A 23,359-nucleotide genomic window follows, 5' to 3' on the forward strand; every position below is an offset into this window, starting at 1 on the left:
TTTAGCAACATTGCCAGGATCAGTATGGAGCTGCCAGCGCTTAGCTCAATTAATCTATTCTTTGAAAACCCACTGTGTTGCAGGCCAAGTGTTGAGATGAGCAGAAGATTCAAATAGCCTGAGGTTTAAATCTCATCTACATCTAGAATGATTCCAAGGAGATAATTTGTCAGTCCCTGATTAAATTGCCGAGTTGATGCATACAGGAATTAGAAGCCACTTAGTCCTTCAAGCCTGCTCCTCTGGTCAATAAGATCTGACTGTGGTCTGAACTTCACTTTCTTGTCCACCCCCATAATCTTTGACTCTCTTGTCAATCAAAAACCTGTCTAACTCAGTCTTGAAATAATCAGTGAGCCAGCCTCCCTGCTTGTGGAGAAGAAGAATTCCACCAAGTAATGACCCTCCTGAAAGGAAAAGAAAATCTCCTTATCTCAGTAATGGGAGACTCCTCATTTTCAAACTGTCTCCTAATTTGAGATTCCATCACAGGGAGAAATGTTGGACCAGATTCTCCAGCTTTGCGTGGCCCAAGATCGGAAACTTCCACTCAAGCTCAACAAATCTTTGGTCCACCAAATTTTCTGTCACGCTTGCTACGATTCCTGTAGTGGGCAAGGTGGGAGAATTTTGGCCATCCTTTCAGTATCTACCCTCAGAATCCAATATGCTTTGATATGATGACTTCTCATTCTTCCGAACTCTACTGGTATAAGCTCAACCTTTCCTCGACTAATCCCTCAACCCAGTAATCAGTGGAGTGATTCTAATTATTAGTTTTCAGTGCTGAGAATTGCAGACAGTTTGGGAGTTGTGGGGGTTGAGCTATGAGGAGAGGGTGAATAAACTAGGCTTGTACTCGTTAGAGTTTAGAAGAATGAGGGGAGATCTCATTGAGACGTATAAGATGATGAATGGGATGGATAGGATAGAGGTGGAGAGACTCTTCCTGCTCAGAAAGGACAGTAGGACTAAGGGGCACAGCCTCAAGATAAAGGGGGGGCGGTTTAGAACGGAGTTGAGGAAGAACTTCTTCACTCAAAGTGTGGTGAATCTCTGGAATTCTCTGCCCGTTGAATTGGTGGAGGCTACCTCGCTAAATATTTTTAAGACGCGGGTTGATGGGTTTTTGATAAGAGAGGGGATTAAGGGTTATGGGGAGAGGGCGGGAATGTGGACCTGAGCCACGACAGATCAGCCATGATCTTTTTGAATGGCGGGGCAGGCTCGAGGGGCCAGATGGCCTACTCCTGCTCCTATTTCTTATGTTCTTATGTTTATGTTATGTATAGGGCTATTTGTGTTGTGGAATCAGTGGGAACATGAAGCAGTTCTGGCTTTGCCTCAAGGTTAAGAAGTTAAGTCTTGAACTGATTCTGAATGAGATGGAGCAAAGTGAAGCTAAATTATTCGAAGAGATTTGATCTCATCATGGAATGATATAGTACAGGTTAGAGGGGGGATGGTCAGACGGCACAAAGAAAAGGGATATAGCCCATTGTGCCTGCATCAGCTCTTTTCAAGGTTTATCCACTTAGTTCCAGTCCCCACTGCTCTTTACCCATAGCCCTGCAGACAATTTCCTTACTTTCACAATTCCAGCTTGGACCCTGACTTTTGTTATACTCTATCTGGGTCATGACACAAAATGGAGTTATTTGGCATCAAGACTACAATTGTGTAATGTGCATGCACATGCTTACATTCAGCCTGCTCCCAGTCTCTTGTTTGCCAACCCAGTTCAGTGTCAAATAAAGACACTATTAGCTTTTTGACCTGTGCCAATGGTTTGACATTGCCCTGTCTGAACTAAGTTGACTAACATGGACCAACATGTTAGCATGGGTGAGTGGGCAAGAGAATGACAAATGGAATACAGTGGGACAAAATATAAAGTTATTCAGTTTGATAAGACAACTTTTAAAAGAATATTCTTTGGAAGATGAGAACCTGGGAAATATTTCATGGGCAGGCATGGTGGCACAATAGTTAGCACTGCAGCCTCACAGTGCCAGGGACCCGGGTCCAATCCCAGCTTAGGTCACTGTCTGTGTGGAGTTTGCATGTTCTCCGTGTCTGTGTGGGTTTCCTCTGGGTGCTCCGGTTTCCTCCCACAGTTCGAAAGGTGTGCTGCTTAGGTGCATTGACCATGCCAAATTCTCCCTCAGTGTACCTGAAACAGGGGCTGGAGTGTGGCAACTAAAGAATTTTCGCAGTAACTTCACTGCAGTATTAATGTAAGCCTACTTGTGACTCTAAAACTTCAAATTTAAACTTTTAAAATATTTTCATTCAGAGAAACCTGGGTGCTCTTGTAAACGAATCACTGGAAGTTAACCTATGAGTACAGCAGGTAGGAAGGTAAGTGTTGTGTTAACATCTTGTTACAAAGGGATTGGAGTATAAGAGTAAATATAATGAGGCCAGACCTGGAATTCTGTGTGTACAGTTTTGTTCTCCATACTTATGGATAGGGTTGCTAATCCTCCAGAATACTGCTGTGATCAACCCTGGAGAAAAATTATCAGGACATTAAAAAAAATTTTTTTGTCACTTTCTTTTGAAAATTTCCCTTTGCCAGTTACAAAAATATTGAAATGGGGGACAATGGTAATTGGTTGACAGTCAAACACCATCTGCTTGGATCATGAGTTATTTTGCTTTCCGATTTAGTGTAGGAATGTCACATCGCAAGCATGGATGTGTTGGCCAACTAATAGCTGGAGTTTAGGGGCAAGTTATGTGAAGAAACCTCCAGGCATACACTTAATCACAGTTGGCAAGATTATACTTAGGATATGCCTGCCCTGGAGACAGTGCAGTGAAGGTTCATTTGATTCATTCCTAGGATAAGGGGATGGTTCCGTGAGAAGAGACCAGATCTATATTTTCTGGTGTTTAGAAGAATGAGGGGTGGTCAAATTAACAATATAAAATTCTTCATGGGCTTGACACGGTAGATGTGGAGAAAATACTAAATAATCAAGGGGCAAAGAGGAAATAAATAACGATCACTAGAGAAAAGGTACTAGGGAAACTAATGGAGCTAAGACTAAGTCCCTTGGACCTAATGGGTTGCATCCCAGGATTTTAAAGGAAGTAGCTACAAAGATATTAGATGCATTGGTAGTAATTTTCCAAGAATCCTTAATTTCTGGAAATGTCCTGGAAGATCAGAAAACCCCTAATATTATTCAAAAAGGGAAGGAAACAAAAAATAAGTAACTTTTGGTCAGTTAGCTTAACTTCTGTCACTAGGAAAATATTAGAGTCTATCATAAAAGGATGTAATAGCAGAGTATTCAAAAATAAATATAATCAAGCTGAGTCAGCATGAAGGGGAAATCGTGCCAGACAAATGTATGAGAACTACTTGAGGTGGTAACGAGCAGAACAGATAGAGGAACTAGTAAATGTAATATACTTGGATTTCCAAAACATTCCATAAGGTGCTACTCCAGAGGCTGCTTAATAAGATAAGAACGTACGGTGTTGGGAGTAGTATGTTAGCTTGGATAGAAGATTAGCTAACTGAGAGAAGGCAGAGTTGGGATAAGAGAGGCATTTTCAGGATGGTAACCTGTACCAAATGGAGTGCCACAGGGATCAGTACTGGGGCCACAATTATTTACCATATATATTAATAACTTGGACGAAGGAAGAGAATGCACTATTCCAAAGTTCACAGGTGACACAAAAATAGGTGGGAATGCAAGTGGTGGGGATGACAAAGTTTGCAGAGGAATATGAAAATGCAAAGTCATGCACTTTAAGAAGAATAAAGAAGCTGGATATTATTTAAATGGAGAAAGAAATCTGCACATGGAGGCATTTGGGATGCTCATGCAAGCTCAGTGGGTGGTAGGGAAGACAAATGGAATGTTGGCCTTCATTTAAAGTTCTTTGTACAACTATGCAAGGTTAGACATAACTTTACCAGTTAGACCATCTCTGGAATACTGTGAACAGTTTTGGTCCCCTTATCTAAGGAAAGATACACTGGCATTGGAGACAGTTCACCAAGTTGATCCAGGTATGGAGAGATTCTCACATGAGAGGTTGAATAGATTGAGCCTGTATTCATTGGAGTTTAGAAAAATGAGAGATGACCTTATAAAGACATATCGGATTCTGAGGGTTTGACAGAGTCAATACTTAGAGGTTGTTTCCCTTTGTGGGAGAGTCTAGGACCAGAAGGCATAATCTCAAAATGAGAGGTCGCTCATTTTAACAGAAAAAATTCCTCATCTGAGTGTATGAATCTGTGGAATTCTTTACACAGAGGGCTGTGGAGGCTGGATCATTAAGTGTATTCAAAGTTGAGACAGTAAGGCTTTTAATCAGTAAGGACAGTATCAGGGGTTATGGGGATAAGGCAGGAAAGTGGAGTTGAGTGTTACCATATCAGTTAATCATGATCTCACTGAATGGTGGAGCAGACTGATGGGCTGAACAGCTGACTTTTGCTCCTACGTCTTATGATGGCCCTTAGGTTTGGAGAGTCCCCACTGGCTGGTTGCAGCTGGTAAAACACTTGTCAGTGGCAGCATCAGAAGTGGAAAATTGTCAGTACTATTCTAACAAAGGACCTACACCTGAAAGGTTAACATATTTGATCCTTCCACAGACCTTGACTCGCTTGCTGAATGTTTCCAGCATTTCCTCTGTTTGTTTCCCATTTCCAACATCTGCTGCTGTTTGAAAGCCAATTAAACCGCCTCCCAACTCAACCCACAGTGACTCGATTCACTTCAGCTGCACTCTGAAAACTATCAGTATTGTTAGTTACAATCCAAGTCCTGGAATATTCTCCTTTTACACCCATAACTAGTACAGCTCCAGTCTTTGCTACTGAGCTAGATTTCTCGAAACAATTGTGAAAAGATGGTTCAAGGATCAAATAAAAACATTAACACATTCTGATATCTTGCCTTTATACTCGTACCTTCTCCTGTCTTGTCACCTACACATCTTGGTTGCAATCAGCCATAACTTCCAAGCTCCAGGGTATTGTATTGGGAGGGGCCCACCGAAGATGACTGGGGAACCCCCCTTTTAACTTCTGGTAGCTATTGTACAGAACTACACCGAACCCCGCCCATGGGACACCTCTTCCCTTCCCCAACCCCAAAGGGATTTTCTCCTCAACACTCCCTCCATCGCAGGAACTCCCCAACCCACAGAATTCCAACCATACCCACCAGGTCCAACTCTCATCCACCCCCACCAAGGCTTTAACTGACCCAATCCCAGCACCACCAAGACGTAACCCAAACTGCCCATATCCCATCAAGGCCAGATTCTGTCCTGACCCCACCCTGCCCCCAACAAATCCTGACCTAACACACCCCCCCCCCCCCCCCCCCCCACTCAAATCCTATCCATTTTATACACTGCCCTTCTCACCTTCGCTCTGACCTTTTTAAGGTCTTTTAAGCTTCACTGGACCTAGCTTCCACCAATCACTGGTTTTCTTGTCTGCTCCAACTATTAGACCCCCTCTTTTAATTGCAAATATTAACTCTACTTGCTGTCTGCAGCCCAACATTATCTGTTTTAGTTCTGTAATATTCATTGGGGCTATTCCCCTCAACTTTTATTCCCTCTATCCTTCTGGCTCTCCTTTCAGATATCTCCCTTCTGCTGCCTCTCTTCCCCTGCCCGCTCCCCCCCCCGCCCCATATCTCCTATTGCTGTGGCAACTATTATCAGTAAAAAGCCTGACAACACCAGGTTTTAGTCCAACCGATTTATCTGATAGTAAACGCACAAGCTTTCAGGTTAGTCCCTTCGTCACCTGACTTTTTACTGTGTTTACCCCAGTCCAACGCCGGCACATCCACATCATGGCAACTATTATCAGCCAGTTGTACTTCTGTGAAACATCTTGGGATAATTTCCTGTATCACGGCTTTCATACCAAGATCAAGATGTCAGCTGTCTTCAATAAAAAGCCTTCACCTATTCAGAAGAAGTTTATGAACACGTATAATACAATGCAATAATCTTTTGACAAAGGCTGAGGATTTTCGTTTTGTTACCAACTCAAGTAGAAACACAATTTACTGTTTTGAACAGAAAGCAATCTAAACTAATCTGAAGTTATAAGTCTGGGAGAGTTAAAGTGACTTTGGACCAATTCTCTCCAAGCTGAGGGTTTTCCCCACCTCATGTTTCACTCTGCTATAGATTAATTGATTTGGTATCATTTTGTCTTTCGATGTTCTTTGTCTGAACAATGGTTCATAAGTTAAAACAGGGGTTGGAGTGACCAAGAGACAGTATTCCCACTCTTGCACCACAAGAGTTCAGGCCCCATTCCAGGGAGTCCTGTTATAGAATGTTTAGTTTATTTATTAGTGTCAAAGTAGGCTTACATGAACACTGCAATGAAGTTGCTGTGAAAATCCCCTAGTTGCCCCAGTCCAGTGCATGTTCAGGTACATTGAGGGAGAATTTAGCATGGCTGACGCACCTAACCAGCACTGTGGGATGAAACCAGAGCACTCGGAGGAAACCCGTGCAGACTCTGCGCAGACGGTGACCCAAGCTGGGAATCAAACCCAGGTCCCTTGCATTGTGAGACAGCAGTGCTAAACACTGTGCCACCATGCCATCCCATGCGATGCAGGGTGAGTATTCCAGGCTTTTGGGTTACTAGTCTAGAAATGTGACCAATATGTTATTGTACAGCCCTATCATAATTGCAGCACGTCTTGTTGATGGTCATAAGTTAATAAGAAAACTGGTTCAATGGAATGTAGACCTTTTGATCGTTGGTAAATGTGTTTCGAAACATTGTTTTTCTGTGTTGCCCATGGTTACAAACAATAGCTGAATAACACTATCTGTTCGGAAGTGTCTTGTTGCCAATCCTAATGAATCCCAGATCCTAACAATCATTTGAGTATAAACATTTCTCCTCTTTTTTAAGTCATTTACCAATGATTTTAAACCTATTAACTCTGGGGATAGTTTGGCTCTATCCTTGGACGATCTTGTGCTGTGGGGAGTGTCCCTGCCTTAGAACCATAGAGGTTTATTTGACAGTAAACGCCACATACTTTCGGAATGCTGTTCCGAGGAACTCTCCACTAGCCTGACGAAGGAATAGTGTTCTGAAAGCTTATGGCGTTTACTATCAAATAAACTTGTTGGATTTCAACCTGGTGTTGAGAGACTTCTTACTGTGTTCACCCCAGTCCAACGCCAGCATCTCCACATCATAGAACGATAGAACGTTACAGCACGGAAGTGGCCCTCTGGCCCTTCTTGGCTGTGCCAAACCATTTTTCTGCCTAGTCCCCCTGACCTGCACCTGGACCATATCCCTCCACATCACTCTCATCCACGAACCTGTCCAAGTTTTTCTTAAATGTTAAAAGTGAGCCCACGTTTACCACTTCATTTGGCAGCTCAATCCACACTCCCACCACTCTGAAGAAACCACCCGCCCCCCCAATATTCCCTTTAAACTTTTCCCCCTTCACCCTTAACCCATGTCCTCTAGTTTTTTTCTCTCCCCTAGCCTCAGTGGAAAAAGCCTGCTTGCATTCACTCTATCTACACCCATCATAATTTTATACACCTCTATCAAATCTCCCCTCATTCTTCTACGGTCCAGGGAATAAAGCCCTAACCTACATAAGAACATAAGAACATAAGAGCAGGAGTAGGCCATCTAGCCCTTCGAGCCTGCCCCGCCATTCAATAAGATCATGGCTGATCTGTCGTGGCTCAGTTCCACTTTCCCGCCCTCTCCCCATAACCCTTAATCCCCTCTCTTATCAAAAACCCATCAACCCGCTTCTTAAAAATATTTAGCGAGGCAGCCTCCACCACTTCAACGGGCAGAGAATTCCGGAGATTCACCACCCTTTGAGTGAAGAAGTTCCTCCTCAACTCCGTTCTAAACCGCCCCCCCCTTTATCTTGAGGCTGTGCCCCCTAGTCCTACTGTCTTTTTTGAGCAGGAAGAGTCTCTCCACCTCTATCCTATCCATCCCATTCATCATCTTATACGTCTCAATGAGATCTCCCCTCATTCTTCTAAACTCTAACGAGTACAAGCCTAGTTTATTCAGCCTCTCCTCATAGCTCAACCCCCTCAACTCCGGTATCAGCCTAGTAAACCTCCTCTGCACTCCCTCCAAGGCCAAAATATCTTTGCGCAGGTGCGGCGCCCAAAACTGCACACAGTACTCCAGCTGCGGCCTCACCAATGCCCCATACAGCTGCAGCAAGACCTCCCTACTTTTATATTCAATCCCCCTCGCTATGAAGGCCAGCATCCCATTCGCCTTCCTGACCACCTGCTGCACCTGCAAGCTGGGTTTTTGCGACTCGTGCACAAGGACCCCGAGGTCCCTCTGCACCGTCGCCTGCTGCAATTTTTCGCCACGTAAGTAATAGTCCTTCCTACCATTCTTCCTACCAAAGCGGACCACCTCACACTTGCCAACATTAAATTCCATTTGCCATTTCCTGGCCCATTCGCCCAGCCTATCTAGATCCTTCTGCAGACTCTCCACACCCTCCGCACAATTTGCCGTTCCCCCAATCTTAGTGTCATCCGCAAATTTCGACACCCTACACTCGGTTCCCTCCTCCAGATCATCTATATAAATGGTAAAAAGCTGAGGCCCCAGCACCGACCCCTGGGGCACTCCACTAGTCACCATCCGCCAATCCGAATAGCACCCGTTGACCCCCACTCTCTGCCTCCTATTTGACAACCAATCCTCTATCCACGCTAACACCCTACCCCCAACTCCATGTCCCCCGACCTTCTGCAATAACCTCTTGTGAGGTACTTTGTCAAACGCCTTCTGAAAATCCAGAAAGACCACATCCACCGGCTCTCCTCTATCCACTGCCCTAGACACAAACTCATAGAACTCAGTAAATTTGTCAGACACGACTTCCCTTTAATGAAACTGTGCTGCGTCTGCTCTATCAAGCAATTCCCTTCAAGATGCCTCGCAATTTCCTCCTTAATGACGGATTCAACCTATTCAACCTTCCTCTGTAACTCAGTTTCTCAAGTCCCTGCAACATCCTTGTAAACCTTCTCTGCACTCCTTCAACCTATTAATATACTCCCTGTAATTAGGTGACCAAAACGGCGCACAATACTCTAAATTCAGCCTTACCAATGTCTTATACAACCTCACTATAACATTCCAACTCTTATACTCAATACTTTGATTTATAAAGGCCAGTGTACCAAAAGCACTCTTTATGACCCTATCTACCTGTGACACCACTTTTAGGAAATTATGTATCTGTATTCCCAGATCCCTCTGTCTACTGCACTCTGTCCTACCATTTACCTTGTATGTTCTACCTTGGTTTGTCCTTCCAAAGTGCAATACCTCACACTTGTCTGCATTAAATTCCATCTGCCATTTTTCTAGCGATCTGAATCCCTCTGTAAGCTTTGAAAACCTTCCTCACTGTCCACTACGTCTCCAATCTTTGTATCATCAGCAAATTTGCTGACTCAATTTACCACATTATCATCCAGATCATTGATATAGATGACAAACAACAATGGACCCAGCACTGATCCTTGTGGCACACACTAGTCACAGGCCTCCACTTAGAGAAGCAATCCTCCACTACCACTCTCTGGCTCAATGGAAGAATGATGTGGGAATGCCAGCGTTGGACTGGCGTAAACACAGTAAAAAGTCTGACAACACCAGGTTTTAGTCCAACCGATTTATTTGATAATACTCACAAGCTTTCAAGGAGACTGCCTCTTCGTCAGGTGAATGGAGAGTTCTGCCAATGTCTAATCCAATTTACTACCTCTCCATGTATACCTAGCAACTGAACCTTCCTAACTAACCTCCCATGCGAGACCTTGTCAAAGGCCTTACTGGAGTCCATGTAGACAACATCCACTGCCTTCCCTTCATCCACTTTCCTGGTAACCTCCTCAAAAAGCTCTAATTGGCTAAGCATGACCTACCACGCACAAAGCCATGTTGACTCTCCCTAATAAGTCCCTGTCCATCCAAGTATTTATAGATCCTATCTTTGAGTACTCCTTCCAATAATTTACCTTCTACTGATGTCAAACTTACTGGCCTATAATTTCCTTTTTTAAACAATGGAACAACATGAGCTATCCTCCAATCATCCGGTACCTCACCCGTGGGTACTGACATTTTAAATATATGTGCCAAGGCCCCTGAAATTTCAACACTAGTCTCCTTCAGGGTCAGAGGGAATACCCTGTCCAGTCCTGGGGATTTATCTATTCTGATTTGCCTCAAGACAGCAAGCCTCCTCCCCTTTAATCTGTATAGGTTCCATGGTCTCGCTACTTGTTTGCCTTATTTCTGTAGACTCCATGCCAGTTTCCTTGGTAAATACGGATACAAAAAACCCCATTTAATATCTCCCCCATTTCTTTTGGTTCCATACATAGGACTGGAGCTTTTGGTCTAAGGCTGAGTCCAACCACAGGACTTGATAGTCAAGAAAAGTGTTCATAATTTGGGTATCATCCTGCAAATTAAAGTTTTTTTTAGTGTCACAAGTAGGCTGACATGAAGTTACTGTGAAAATTCCCTAGTCACTATGCTCTGGTACACTGAGGGAGAATTTAGCATGGCTAAGCACTTAACCAGCATATCTGGCGGACTGTGGGAGAAAACCGGAGCCCCTAGAGGAAACCCACGCAGACATGGGGGGAAAAAGTGCAGATACTGCACAGACAGTGACCCAAGCTGGAATTGAACCTGTGTCCCTAGCACTGTGAAGCAGTAGTGCTAACCACTGTGCCACCATGCAGCCAACATAACCATGCAGTAAAAGTAGGAGGGATTCTTGGGTAGTGATGTGATGCAAAGAAAGTTGAAGTGTCTACCATTAGCTCTGCATAACTCCACACCATCACATACAGTTGATGTAGCTATCAGGGCTCCCTGACTCAACTGCATTTAACACTCTGTACTACTGCCACTCTCAAACAGATCATTTAACAGCAGCAGGAGGGATGAAGATTAGAAGTAACTAGTTTCTAAGTGTTGTTAAATTATCTGAATCATTTTGGTTAATAATATTTTATAGTGAAATTGAAATATTGGCTTCATCTGCACAATCAGTAAAAGGAAACAGATGTTTACATTCCACAATGATTTTTTTTAAAAAACAGATGTGGAAATGGAACCTTCTGCCTTTGAAGTAATTTGTAAAAGAAGCATAGGGTGGGAGTTGTGGTAGTTTAGGGGAAGGAGGGGTGGTTTGGTGGCAGGGGACTTGGGGGGGCGGTGATGAGCATCTTCTGTCCACAGTGGGTGTAAAGTCAGTGGGGTGATGGGGCGCGCACGTGATGTCATGAGGCCTGGCAGCTTTCAGGCATCAAACAAATTTTCCAAGGCTCTGCGCTGAAGTCGGGGTAGAGCCAGACATTGTCCAACTCCTTTGCTGAGCAGGCCTGGGCAGAGGTGGTGGTTGGGTCGTTGTAGAGTTATCATGGAGTCATAGAATCCCAGAAGGAGTGCAGAAGGAAACCATTTGACCCATCAAATCTGCACCAACAAGAATCCCACCCAGTCCCTATTCCTGCAATCCCAATACTTTTCCTGTTAATCCCTGACATTCGGGGCAATTTAGCATGGCCAATCAACCTAATCTGCACATCTTTGGACTGTGGAAGGAAACCAGAGCATCCAGAGGAAACCCACACAGACACAGGGAGAACGTGCAAACTCCACACAGTGATGCAAGGCCAGAATTGAATCCAGATCCCTGGTGCTGTGAGGCAGCAGTGCTAACCACAGTGCTGCCACCTGCCCATTGTGGGTGAAAGGAAGAGAATCTTCAGGAGTCAGTTCTGGAGAGGCTTGAGTAGAGGTCAGACAGGAGCTGTTATTTTTATGTCATGATGTGGAGATGCCAGCGTTGGACTGGGGCAAACGCAGTAAGAACTCTCCACTCACCTGACAAAGGAACAGCATGCTCTAAAAGCTTGTGCCATTTACTATCAGATAAACCTGATGGACTTAAAACTGGTGTTGTGAGACTTCTTATTTATTTTTTATGGCACCAGTACCTTCAAAAATATTCTCATCCGCTTGGAGAAAATTTGGGCTCCTTTCCCAGGACTGGCCCCTTTTTAAGGTCATGAACTAGTTCAACTGAATGGAGCTTCATCCAATGTTCCTCAAATCTAGCTACTGGTTCAAAGTCCAGCCAATTACCTCCAATCCCTCCCTGCTTTTGTATATTTGAGCTGCCTCAGGATCAAAGATTGCTCTATATTGGCAGGCAGGCCGCTCACCCAGTCACTGGACTATCTACCTGTTGCATCAGGTCAACATTGGCCTTTATGCCATGCCCCAAATGCCACCACCTCAATGTTCACATGCCAGGTTCCCATTTCTCACTTGAGAAAGGAGCAGGCAGCAGATGACAATCTTCTCCAGACTAAATACAAGCGCAGAAGTTGAAAGGTTTAGTCAGCCTGAAGCTTGTGGTTAATGCGTAACAGACTTTCTGGGTCATAACTTTAGTTCCGGTTGCTCCCACAGAGAACTGTTTGTAAATCACTCTCCTTCAGGAATCAAATTGCTGCTGTGTGTTAGGCTGTGCCAAAGCAACAATTTTACAAGATATTTAAGAGGTGTCTGGCTTTTCACTGTGTAATGTTGATCCAGAGGTTGCAGCACACTTGAATGAATAAAGTAAAGTTAAAGTTTATTTATTAGTCACAAGTAAGTCTTACATTAACACTGCAATAAAGTTGCTGTGACATTTCCCTAGCTGCCACATTCCAGTGCCTTTCGGGTCATTGTACCTAACCAGTGTGTCTTTCAGACTGTGGGAGGAAACTGGAGCATCTGGAGGAAAAATATACAGACACAGGGAGAATGTGCAAACTCCACAGAAACAGTGACTCAAGACAGGAATTGAACCCAGGTACCCAGCACTGTGAGGCAGCAGTGCTAATCACTGCCACCGTGCTGCCCACAAACTCAAATCAATTCTGACAGCAGTGGGATTCGAACCACAGTCTCCACAGAGTAGAGCCTTAATGTGGTATCTTAGACCCCTCAGCCATTAATTTCAGGTGCAAACAGAATCAAACTAATCTTTTTGGGGTGACGTTGATGCATTTTTGAGTGTCTATACCACAATATCTTCGTAGAAATGTCAAATCTGGTGGCTTAGGATTCAGAGTTAGGGTTCGGACTTGTTCTGTTTTAAGGTTTTGTATCGGGGTTAGGGTTTTGTATCAGGGTGAGAAATTTGTGTTAGGGTTTGCATTAGGGTTAAAGATTGGTATTAGTGTCAGTGCTTTTATATTAGGTTTAACATTTTTATATTAGGGTTAAGGTTTGACATTAAGTTTTTGTGCCCTGTATTGGTGCTCATGTTTTATATTAGGTTAAGGCTTTTCTTTTGCATTATGATTATTTATTAGTGTTAGGATTTTAGGGTTACAGTTTTGTAGCTCATGATTAGGTCAAGATGCATAGACAGGATATCTCCTTTTTTTTGCTCCAGCTGTCTGCATTTGTCTTCTCGTTTCACTGGTGCTTGTCCCTTGTGTGTGGCTGTCACTGATTGTTTTAGTTGTCATTGAGGTGGTTTTTTTTTGGTAGTTTTGTTTATCCTAGACTTATGGCAATTGGAGTTGATTTTGTTCCAAGTTAAACTGAGAATTGCTATGTTTTTGTGTTTGCTCTGGATGCAGGTTGGAGTCCCTGGCCAACTCAGCTGTCACTTTTTACAGTGATTTTGTATCACTATTGAAGTTTATGTTAGGATTAGAGTTATTATTTTCTTACCACAGGGTAAGGCTGCAACATTATCCACATATATTTCAAGGAAACCACTCACTGGCCAGAATCTTCCATTATATCCCAGACTGATTCCGGGATCCAGCTTCCAGGTAGCTATCTGTGTTTGCGCACACCAGGGGAGCCCTTATGCCATTACGAAGGTCCCAGGGCATCTCCAATCCAAAGGGCACCTAATTGCCAATAATTGACTGCAACTATCTCAGTATTTAAGAATTTGGATGAGTACTTGAAACGCCATATCATACAAGGCAAGACATTAGGATAGACAAGTTTCCAAATGGGATGTATCCTAGAATACTGAGGAAGGAAATTACTGGAGCCTTGGACAAAATCTTTGTATCACTTTACTGATAGGAGGAGTCCCAGAGGATTGGAGAATAGCCAATGTTGTTTCCTTATTTAAGAAGGGTAACCAGGATAATCCGGACAATTACAGGCCAGTGAGCCTTTACATCAGTGGCAGGAAAATTATTGGAGAGGATTCTCAAGGACAGGATTTACTTACATTTGTAAAAAATATGGACTAATTAGTGATAGGTAGCATGTCTTTGTGCAGGGAAGGTCATGTCTCTCAAATTTGATTGAGGTTTTTTGAGGAAGTGACAAAAATGATTAATGAAGGTAGGGCAGTGGATGTTGTCTACATGGCCTTTGACAAGGTCACTCATGGCAGGCTAATACAGAAAATGAAGTCACATGGGATTCACAGTGAATTTGTCAGATGGATGCAGAACTGGTTCGGTCATAGAAGACAGTAGCAGTGGAAGGATGTTTATATATGATTTGGATTAGAATATAGGTGACCTAATAAGTTTTCAGATGACAAAGATTGGAGGAACTGCCAATCGTGAGGATGATTTCCAGGGATATACAACAGGATTATAGGCTGCAGACTTGGGCGGAGAAATGGCAGATCAAAGTCAATCCAGGCAAATGTGAGGTGATGCATTTTGGAAAGTCTAATGCAGGGAGGAAGTATACAGTAAATGGCAGAATCCTTAGAAGCATTAACATTCAGAGGGATCTAGGTGTACGGATCCACAGTTTCCCCCAAAGTGGCAGCACAATGGATAAGGTGGACATTCTTGCCGTCTTCAGTCAGGTCATAGAGTATAAAAATTAGCAAGAAATGTTGCAGTTTCAACTTTGGTTAGGCCACATTTGGAATATTGCATGTAGTTCTAGTTGCCACACTTCCAGAAGGATGAGGAGGCTTTGGAGGGGTACAGAAAAGATTTACCAGGATGTTGCCTGGTCTGGAGGGTATAAGCTACAAGGAGAGGTTAGGGAAACTTGATTTGTTTTCACTTGAATGTTGGAGACTGAAGGGCGACCCAATAGTTTACAAAATGATCACAGGCATGGATAGTAGGTGTCCTTTTCCCAGGGCAGAAATGTCAATGCTAGCGGATATAGGTTTAAGGTAATAGACGGAAAAGTTTAAAGGAGATGTGGGAGGCAAGTTTTTCATGCAGTGGGAATAAGCTGGGAATAGAGGGATACATAGAGGCAAAAAGTCTTTATTTAGAAAGGCATCGTGTGTCAACACAAGCTTGATGGGTCAAAGAGCCTGTTCTTGTGCTGCAGAGCAGTGCTGGAAAATGAGATTAAAATTGATCGGGGTTCGATGGCAGGTGCAGACACAATGGGCTGAAGGGCCTCTTCTTATGCTGTAAAACTCTATGGGGGGAATTGGTGAGGGTGAGGAGTGGACCATGGGAAGGTCCATTGATCTCAGGTGGTATTTCCAGTTTCAGGGTGAGTGGGACCAGAAAGTCCAGCTCTATGACTCCATGACCATTTGCTTTGCCTGACATGCTGTTCTCAACCTGCCGAAGCATAATCATTCAGAGATAGGAACATGTTGAGTTACCTAGCTAATGCACAATTCCCTTAAATTTTATTCCCTCCTTCCTGAGTGACTGGTCAAAGAGGTAGGTCACTCTTGGAGGAGGCGAAGAGGCTTTAGGAGGGAATTCCAGGCCTTTTGAGTTGAGAGAGATTCTGGCAGCTGCATGGTTGAGGGTATTTGCATTTCATAACACATTCATTATCTTTTGAAAACTTTCCAAGAACCAGCTCATTTTTCACAGGCAGACAGTTTGAGGCAGTGAGAATGAGCCCAGCGCCAAGTCCACCTGTTCCTCCTTACTGGGCTTCTGTGGTAAGCAGGATAACAGAAACGTGATCGTCGTTTAGCAGTACAGAACTTGAGTATTGCTGAAAGAAGGCGCATGTTTTTGAAACTTGTTTGAAATGGGTGACCTCTTATTTTTAAGCAGTGACCCCAAATTCTACATTCTCCCAAAAGAAGGAACATCCTTTCCACGACACCCTGACAAGACACCATGATCTTTGTATGTTTCAATTATTCTTCTAAACGTCAATGATACAAGTCTAATCTGTCTAATCTTTCCTCATAAGATAACCTGTAAATTCCAGGTATTAGTCCAAGAAGTTAGTCAAGCTAAGTTGTTCTATTTTCTGGGTAGACTTTGACCAGTCCACCTGATGCCATGAATCACCACTAACTTGTCATTTTAGCATAAAGCCATCTCAGTGGTATCCAGTACCCTGATGTGTGCTGCTCATTGGCCTCCAGTCTCAAAGCTGATGTGCTAAGGCTGCGGTGCTCTTGGAGTAATGAAGGAAAAATGTATCCACAGAGTGGCTTTCATAACCTTGGGCCATCCCATTGCACCTTACAATCAATGAAATACTATTGTGTAGTCAGTGCTCTAATGTAGGAGTGCAGTTGCCAACTTTGGCATGGCAATCTCAACTCAGTGAAATAAGTATTGGCCAGGACACTAGGGGTACTTTCCTGTTCTTCAAACTAACACCACGAGATCATTAACATTCAATCGTCAAATCTCCGATCGATGCCCTTTCTCTAGGTTTTCTTCAATTAAGTCCTCCAGCAAAGTTACAGCAGACAGTCCAGAGTAACACCATGGAAATGAATGATGCCATTGATTTGTGGCTGTCTTCAGCTGCTCTGGCACTGAGCTCTGCGGTTCTCGCTCTCAACCTACCTTTTAATCAGCTTTGGTCAAAAATGGTTGTTTTTACAATCATTTGGTCACCTGTTTTGATATTTCCTCAAGTGGCTCAGTGCCAGATTTTGTTTGCTTACACTACTGATGAAGTGCCTGAGGCCACTTTGCTTTAAGAGTTGCATTGAAACAAGGCATTGTTGCTGTTGTCAGGTCGCATTACCTCCCCATGTTTCAAATGCTCCTCAGGGTTAATGATAACTTGCTTCCAGTCCAGTTCAGTGGATCATGTCATGGACAGGGAGTGAAGCAAATAAAAATTCCTTTTAGTTTTCTTATCATCCGTCTAAGCAGAGATGTTTTCATTTATGAAATATATTGTGGTCTCTTTTCCCCCAAGCACTCTGTGAAGTCAAATTTAAGTGACTCGCAGCAAACTTAAAGTTAAATCCGAATTAATTTTTATTCATACATTCAAATGAAAGAGCAACAAGAATCTGGAGGTTTTGTTGTCATCCTGAAGTCCTGTTTTATGTTAAAAACAAACAGAGGGTACAGTGGTTAGCACTGCTGCCTCACTGCACCAGAGACCTGGGTTCAATTCCTGGCTTGGGTCACTGTCTATGTGGGGTTTGCACATTCTCCCTGTGTCTGCATGGGTTTCCTCCAGGTGGTCCAATTTCCTCCCACAGTCCAAAGATGTGCTGGTTTAGATACATTGTCCCGAACAGGTGCCAGAATGTGGCAACTCAGGAATTTCACAGTAACTTCATTGCGGTGTTAATGTAAACCTTATTTGTGACTAATAAATAAATAAACTTTACTGCGGATGCTGGAATCTGAAACTAAAAGAGGAAATGCAGGAAATTTTTAACAAATCTTTGAGGTTTGACAAAGAGTCATCTGGATTCGAAACATCAGCTTTTTTCTCTCCTTACAGATGCTGCCTGACCTGCTGAGATTTTCCAGCATTTTCTCTTTTGGCTCCTGCTTTTGTGTTGACATGTTAACAGCAGGCTGCACTGGGAGTCCTGGAATGTAACATTAAAGCTTTTTAAAGGTCAAAGGAGCTTAGCTCAAGTGATGTGGAGTTGCCCATTGACTAGTCAATTTCAGGTCGACAATCCATTTCTATGTCTCTGGCTGAAATCCTTAAGAGATAGGGGCTATTAGCACCACTACAGATATAATGAGTTTCAATCAGCAACTTGAGGCACACTGTGCATTGTTCTACATGGTCTCAGCATAGATGACAAAATTCATCACTGCCTTCAATTTTCCAGCTCAATCTTCATCCAGAAGAGCATTTGAGGGACAGGACCTAAGAAGAAGGTCATAGTTTACTGGGCAGCAGTGATCCCCATGCTCCAATGTATTTCAATATATTTTTCCTCTTTGTTATGAATCCAAGCTGGGGAGACGGACCGTCTGCTGCTCCCTTGTTTTATTAATTGTAATGGGTCGACATGATAGGTGTGAGATTTCAAAAAGGATGAAGGTTGAGCTTTGTCCTGTAATTACTGTTAGAAATTTCCAAAATTATAACCAACTTGCAAATCATGTGACCTGCAGCCATTTTTTTGGTCTATCTTTAAATAAATAGAAAGTAGGGTTTGACTTGCACAGTTTATAATCTCTTGTGTCTTATGGCCATGACAGTTCTAAGATGACTAATTAGTCCAATATGAGATCTGTAGACCCTGTCATGTGCCAGGCAAGCGATGCTTGAAAGTTGGGCAGGTGGGTTGTTTGGAGTTTCATTCACTTTCTATGATGCCTTGACTTCTCAATGAAATTTCTCAGTGTGTTTGGCGTCTTCGTGGATGACACATCTCCATTTTGATCAGTCAAAGGTCAGTGTCTCCCATGAGTCGGCAAGGATGTTTGACCTCATCTGAGATTCTTTGAGCACATCTCTAAAGCATTTCCTTTGCCCCCTGGGAGTCTCCTGCCACAACCGAGTTCTGAGTAGGGCAGTTAGTTCAGAAGTCTGGTGTCAGGTATCCAAACATCATGTCTCACCCAGAGGAGTTGCTTTGAGTGATTAGTGCCTTGATGTTGGACAGGATGACTTGGGAGAAGACACTGCTATTAGATCACTTTTCTTGCCACTGGATTTGGAAGATCTTGCAAAGACACTGCAGGTAGTGTTTCTCCAGTGCTTTGAGGTGTCAGCTGTAGGGCGTCCAAGTCTCTGAAATATAGTGGAGCATGGGGATCACTGCTGCCCAGTAAACTATGACCTTCTCAGGTCCTGTCCATCCAAAAGAGGAAAAGAGCATTTGAGGAAGATTGAGCTGGAAAATTGGAGGCAATGATGAATTTTGTCATCTATGCTGAGACCATGTAGAACAGTGCGTAGTGTGCCGCAAGTTGCACAGCAGAAATACAGATTTGAGATGTCATGCAAAGGCTTGAAATCTGTTACTGCCCTGGAATCCACTTGAGGCATTTTCTATGTATGTATTGCTGGCAGAGATATTCACTGATCAAATCGGATCAGGAAATCATAAAGTTACTCAACCTGTGTTATGAGCACAAATAGCTTAACTATCCTTCAGTGACTAGCTGGTTTCTGCTAACCATTTTAGACAGATACACACTGTTAAAAGTTTAAGTGAATAGAGATATTTTGAAGTTTGATATAAACTCTTGACAGGAAGCCATGCAGGAAGACCAGGCAGGGAGAATTCACATGGGAATATGCATCAATATATTATATATAATATATATATTATATGCATCAATATATTTTTTATATATATCGGAGCTGGTTTGATGCATATTTGCGTGTATATATAAAATATGTGGTCCTTTCCATTCGATTTTTCATGTTGTGCCATTCCAGGCCTTTTTATTTTCGCACACAATAAAAGAACTTGCATTTATATAGCACCTTTCAAAACCCCAGAATGTCCCAAAGAGCTTTGCAGCTTAGAACTACTATTTGAAGAGTAATCACTGTCTTAGTGCTTAGAATTTAGCTGACAGTTTGCACACAGCAACATCCCATAAGCAGTAGTGTGATCCATAAAAGATTCATAGAGACACTACAGTGCAGAAGAGGCCATTTGACCCATCAAGTCTACACCAACCACAATCCCACCCAGGCTCTACTCCTGTAATCCCATATATTTACCCTGCTAATCCCCCTGGCACTATGGGGCAATTTAACATGGCCAATCCACCTAACCAGCACATCTTTGGACTGTAGGAGGAAACCAGAGCACCCAGAGGAAATCCATGCAGACATATAGGGAGAACGTGCAAACTCCATACAGACAGTGACCTGAGGCCGGATTTGAACCTGGGTCCCTGGTGCTGTGAGGCAGCAGTGCTAACCACTATGCTACTGTGCTGCTCCTTTTTAAAACATGGCTCGATGCCACTTAAGTAGATGGCAATGCCTTAACCATTTGTATGTTGTAAGGCCATTAGCGCCCCTTCCATCCTTTGTCAAGGGGAGTGCTAACCCTCTCTCCTTTCATACAACACTGGTGTAGACAGTCTGGGTGGAGTTTTCCTACCTCGTCCGCGGTGGGTTTGATGGCCAGCAAGAGAGGAGAATCTAAGGAGAGCCGAAGGCTGGGATTCTCCAGGATTGCACGCCTGGCCACTGCTGCCAGAGAACAGAGAATTTGGCACTCGGCCAAAATCTCCATTCATAGCAGTGGGACTGGAGAATCCTGGCTGTGAGCGAGGTCTGAGAATTCCAGCTGAAAAGTTGGAAACCTGTCAGTGTAAAAACAGTTTGAAATTCTCCCAATGACGGGTTAGTGTTGGGGTTGGGGGGAATAATGGGTTGCCTGGAGCATTTCATGAATGCTCATTAATTGAGTATTGCCAAAATCCCATCAGGCCTTCCAATCTCCCGAATCTCAGCATGCTCTCCAACCTTGCATTGCGCCAGCAGGAAATCACATCAGTCTCAAACATATTTGAAAAAGTGTGATGTACACAAGGCAGACCTCAATTCATCATATACATATATAACCTAGCTGCCTTAGTGCTGCACTACTCCTGTTGTGCTGAACCCCACTCTGCTGGGGCAGACACGAGGAGGGAATGGGGAATGAAAGTTGCACAAGGATGAGGGGACACAGTGCCGTACAAACTTTTGCAGTCATGCATCTCTGTTAGACCACTCAATTGCAGCCTCCCTTTTGGCACCCGTTAACCATTGTTGGCTTCAATGTTTTTTTTCATGGCGACTAGGTCAAGAACTCAATGCTGCGTTCTTTGGAGCCCTCAAAGGAGGGAGAGGTGCCGGCATGTGCAGCTCCAGCAGATGGCACGTCCTGGGGGACGTGGCCAGGGGCAGGAGGATGAGGAGGGGAGATCCAGACAATGGCAGCGACTTGCCACTCTGAGAGTTTGTTGTTAAAGACTCTCCTACTTAAAGGTGTGAGAGGCAGTGTCGGCCATTGTCCAAGACATGGTTCATCATATTTGCCATGTGAAGACGTGATGTCATGTTTGGTTAGAGACTTCCCCCTTCCAGTGGAAATAAAGGGATGCAAACAGATGGAACACATGATCGGTGTAGGCTTGGAGGGCCAAAGGGCCTGTTCCTGTGCTGTATTGTTCTTTTGTTCAGTGGCTTTGAAGGTGCCCACAGCATTCAAGTTCTTTGCCGTTGGGTCTTTTTAGGGATCAACAGGGGAACTGTGCTTATCTCTGTCTGCAACACATTGGTGACCTCCTTTACATAGCAATCTCCTTTACCGGAAGATGCATCATTGTCAGGTTTGCTCTGGATGACGATAGCAGGCTTGAGATTCACCAGCTGCACTGCTACTTCTGGCTTCCCGAGAGCAATTGACTGCACCCATGTGGCTATACAGCTTCATGGCAGTAGCCTCTAATACATATTAACCACAAGGGCTATTATTTCATCAACTGCAACTGGTCTATGGCCATCTCAAGCACATCCTACATGTATTTGCCTGGGAGTTGCCGTGACTGCTACATTTCAGCCCTCTTAGGTGTCTGGGATTTTCTTGGGAATACACACCAACAGAGATGGTTGCTAAAGGATAAGGACTACCCAACTGAACACTGGCTGACTTGAGTCTGTTGCCTGCAGGCTCAAGCTGAGAAGAGGTACAATGCTGCTCACTGCTCCACATGCTCCCTCAAAGGGCAAATGGTTGGACTGCTGAAGATGCATCTCGGATGTCTCTCTGCAATACACACTTGCAGAGGGGTTCCCACATGATCGCAGTTTGCTGTGGTTTTCCCAATCTGGCTATGCAAGAGGTGAGATCTTGCCAGAAAGTGAACTGGAGGAGGCAAGCACATCGGAAGATGAAGAGGTATCGGAAGTTCAGGGTGCTGCTGAGGGACGGTATGAGCGTACTGATGTCATGGGAAGGAAGACAGAGGAGATGTCCCTGCAGTAGATCTGATAGGCTTCAGGAAGAGTAAAATTAAATCAGGCTATTTGAGTACAGTTGCCTCACTGTCAGGACTTGAAGTGGTGGAACTGATTTGATTTATTATTGTCACATATATTAGCATACAGTGAAAAGTATTGTTTTTTTGCGCGCTATACAGACAAAGCATACCATTCATAGAGAAAGAAAAGAGACAATGCAGAATGTAGTGTTCCAGTCTTTTATTCATTCATGGCACATGGCTGTCGCTGGCTGGTCAGCATTTATTGTTGCCCTTGGAATTGAGTTGCTTGTTCGGCCATTTCAGAGAGCAAGTGAGAGTCAACCACGTTGGCTGCGGCTCTGGAGTCACATGTAGGGCAGGCAAGGACAACAGATTTCCTTCCCTAATGGACATCAGTGAAGCAGATGAGTTCTCTAAACCCCAGTCGTAGTTAGGGTGTAGAGAAAGATCAACCTAATATAAAGTAGGTCCTTTCAAAGTCTGATGGCAGCAGAGAAGAAGCTGTTCTTGAGTACATGTCCTCAGATTTTTGTTTCTTTTCCTCCATGGAAGAAGGTAGAAGAGAGAATGTCTGTCTGGGGTACATGAGGCCCTTAATTATGCTGGCTGCTTTCCTGAGGCAGCAGGAAGTGTAGACAATGTCTATGGATGAGAAGCTGGTTTGAGTGATGGACTGGACTTCGTTCACGACCCTTTGTAATTTCTTGCGGTCTTAGGCAGAGCAGGAACCATACCAAGCTGTGATACAATCAGAAAGAATGCTTTCTATGGTGCATTGTTAAAAGTTGGTGAGAGTTGTAGCTGACATGCCAAATTTCCTTAGCCTCCTGAGAAAGTAGAGGTAGATGGATAGAAAGATACAGATAGATAAGTAATCTAAACACAATCATTCAGTGAACAGACAGAATGATTCTAGGAGATGTCTAGAATAAGTCTGAAAAATAAGATTTTTACCTGGGACAGGAAGATGGAAAATAAGTATGACAGGTATTTGAAATGGAGATAATTTTTAAGACAATGAGCTGTTGTTCTAAACTACACCCCATTCCCCAACCCGATCCTTCAGGCAACCTCAACCCTAACTCTCATTTAATCAAAGGTTGGGAGTTTCCAGTTGCAGTAACATTTACATGTAACACATGCA

General features: G+C 43.6%; 1 protein-coding gene and 1 non-coding gene across 3 annotated transcripts in view; one reads left to right on the forward strand and one right to left on the reverse strand.

Annotated features, from left to right (window-relative positions):
• Nucleotides 1–23,359, forward strand: part of LOC145344277 (uncharacterized) — a 118,328-nt gene that overhangs the window by 15,195 nt on the left and 79,774 nt on the right. Inside the window, exon 1 of one of the 2 annotated variants that reach the window (XR_013886852.1) lies at nt 21,908–22,074. The exons of the other annotated variant lie outside the window; for it this stretch is intronic. The gene's annotated coding sequence lies outside the window, so the exon portion shown is untranslated. Of the gene's footprint in view, nt 1–21,907; nt 22,075–23,359 lie in introns of those variants that run through there. 2 annotated transcript variants of the gene reach the window in all.
• On the reverse strand, nt 20,182–20,310 carry LOC145344637 (U6atac minor spliceosomal RNA). Its single transcript, XR_013886933.1, has one exon. It is a non-coding gene; the product is annotated as a U6atac minor spliceosomal RNA (small nuclear RNA).

The sequence above is a fragment of the Carcharhinus amblyrhynchos genome, chromosome 6 (genome assembly GCF_965287045.1).
Source record: "Carcharhinus amblyrhynchos chromosome 6, sCarAmb.v2.hapA, whole genome shotgun sequence".
Taxonomy (NCBI): Eukaryota; Metazoa; Chordata; class Chondrichthyes; order Carcharhiniformes; family Carcharhinidae; genus Carcharhinus; species Carcharhinus amblyrhynchos.